General features: G+C 44.5%; 1 protein-coding gene across 1 annotated transcript in view; it reads left to right on the forward strand.

Moving 5' to 3' along the window:
* TLL1 (tolloid like 1) overlaps window positions 1–2,845 on the forward strand; it is a 233,936-nt gene that overhangs the window by 102,948 nt on the left and 128,143 nt on the right. The gene's annotated exons all lie outside the window — the stretch shown is intronic.

Consider the following 2,845-nt stretch of genomic DNA (forward strand, 5'->3'; position numbering starts at 1 on the left):
CATGACCCTGGATGAGCCTCCCATGGCTCCACTACCTGCCCCCACCCCAGAGTCCCATTCACCCCAGCCCCTGCCCCACAGCCTTTCTCACCATAGGGCCCTCTATCTGGCCCCCCACCCCTTCCCTTCCTGATGAGACTTACATGCTAGGTGTTGTTCTACATGCTGCTGAGATGCATTCCTGTAGGGTTACCATATTTTCAGTTTCAAAAAAGAAGACACCTGTGGGCAGGGGGGGAAGTGGTAATATGATTGTGGGGAGGCAGTGATATGCCTGTGCCCTGCTGCTGCCCCTCATTCCTTACCCACAGTACCCCACATCCTGCCAGAACATGCGGAGATCCCCCCTCCCTGTGCTTCAGACCCCCCCCCGCGGCCCTCCCCGCCCGAGCTCCAAAACCCCCCCCACACACACCAACAGCCCCTCAGCCTTACAAAGTATCTGCATAATTTTGTATCATTTTGAGTTCTGTCCATAATTTTGAGTTTTCAGCTGTGCGATTTAAAATCATGATTAATTTTGACTATTTTTGTTAATCGCGCAAGGAATCATGATCAGATTTTAAAATCATTTTACAGCCCTACTTTTTAGTTTATATTGCTTGGCTTAGCTGCCCTTTATTTTATTTTTTCATACTTTTGAAATTGGTAAAGACATTATGCCTTTACATTGCATATATCAGTGATACTTAACCTGGTGATCCTTTCAAGGATGACACAAGGTACCACAGAATATTGGCACATGTGGGTGTGCAGACATGATTCACAAGATTAACTCAGAGACTTCAAAGGGGAATTCTTAGTATTAAACATATTCTGACTTGTTGCAGTCTGAGTTCTTTGCAACAGTAAAATTGATCTATTATTTCTGCTGTAGTAAAAACAATGAGTGCAAATTAAGAACTGACATCTAATACACATAGTGCCTTAAGTCTATTGAGAGGTGCTTCAAGTCTAAAAAGTATATATATAGAATTTATAGTGTATGTGTATGTATGTATATGTGTGTGTGTGTACGTATATGTGTATTTATTTTTGTGTTTATTATATTTATTTATTTACACACACACACACATTTACATACATTGCATACTAATTCTTCATTTAAGTCAGTGATGGCTAACTAACCTTTTTGTTGGGCATGCCATAAGTTAAGCCCCAGCCCTCCCTAGGTGCCTCTGTGGTTACTTGCATTGCAGGGGTTTACCTGAGGGTTTGCCCTGTGGGATGCTGGAATGGAGGCAGAAGGACTTGAACCTCTGGCTACATGAAGTGGGGGCAGTTCGCTGCTGTGAAAAATGTCACTGCCTCCCTTTTCTGGCCCCACAAGCCTTGTAGTCTTTTATATGGATCCAAATTCCTGAACTGGCAGTGGCTGCAGGGCCAGGGGAGGATTAACAAGACTCTTCACAGTGACACTTGACACCATCTCTAGAAACTGCCTCCATTCCAGTCCTTCCTTTGCTGAGAGCCCAGGTTTTGTGTGTTATACATAGTGGCTTCTAGTGCCACTTCTGGCAGGTGTGCTCTGGGTTGGTAGCCATCCCTGCTCTGAGTGGGCATTCTTTAAAAAAAAAAAAAAAAGAATGAATCATGCCCACAATGCAGTTTTTCTTTCTTATGGTCTTGTGTTCCAAAATAAATGCTATGAATATAGGGGATGGCTATGTACTCCACAGGATTTCCCGAGCTATATATAAGTAAAACTTTATATAATACAAATGTGATTAAATAACAATGAACATAACATGAATAAACAAAGGAAAATATAATCCTTAAAGCAAGAGAAAGGCAGTGAAGGAAATCACTCAGGGGAGTAACATGACCAGAGGTGATGGGAAAGGAATAATTTTTTAACAACATCATCTGGAACATTGTAATTTTTGTGAAAAATGATTACTTAAATTCACAGCGGTTTGAGGGTTTTTTTTGAGGGGGCGGATTATGTTCTCACACAGAAAAATATCAAAGGATTTGTTGGGGATTAGCTAATACATTACTGTGTTGTTTATGTGATTACATTCAATAGCAATATTAATGGGAAAATATTGGGCCAAATGAATATATTCTAGGTTGTTATTTAAACTAAATAACATGGCTGTACGAAGCTTTGGGTGCTGATTCGATTCATAGGAGTTTTGGCCTGATTCGGTGAACAAATCTTCAAATCTGAATCAAATCAGGAGATGAATAAAAAGGTCCAAATCAACTCGAAGTTCTCTGAATTGATTCGGAAAAGATTCGGAGAACTTTAGAGATTTGGGCAGTCCCTGCTCGCCACTGCAGGGAGCTGGATCTGAACTCTGTGCTGGTAAGTAAGGGGAGTGGGGGCTCGAGGAGGGGACTGCTATGTTCCATCCCCTGCCTGCTCCCCCAGCCCCCTAACCCTCACCCACTCTCCAAGCCTCCCCCACCCAAGGCTGCCCCGCCTGGCCTCAGCTCCCAGCTCTTTATTTTTTTTTTAAAAGCCCCCCACTACCCACTCCACTACCCTATGCTGTGTTGAGGGCTCTGCCATGGGCCCCCATTCCTCACCCGCTGTCCTAATCCCACCCCCCATGGCTACCCTACCTGGACCCAGCTCCTGGTCCTTTTAAAAATAAATATATAAATAAATAAATAAAGCCCCAGGCTCACCAGCTCCTGCAGTGGCCATCAGGGCTTCTGGGCACTCATGGCAGCATGAGGCAGTGTGGGGCAGTGGAGATTGCCCCCCACCTGGCAGGAGCTGGTGGTTCTTTTTTTTTTTTTTTTTTAAAGAACTGGGAGCTGGGGCCAGGCGGGACAGCCGGGGTGGGGCTGGGAGAGTGGTCAGGGGGCTCATGACAGAGACCCCCACATGGCG

This window comes from Alligator sinensis, unplaced genomic scaffold (assembly GCF_000455745.1).
Source record: "Alligator sinensis unplaced genomic scaffold, ASM45574v1 scaffold49_1, whole genome shotgun sequence".
NCBI lineage: Eukaryota > Metazoa > Chordata > Crocodylia > Alligatoridae > Alligator > Alligator sinensis.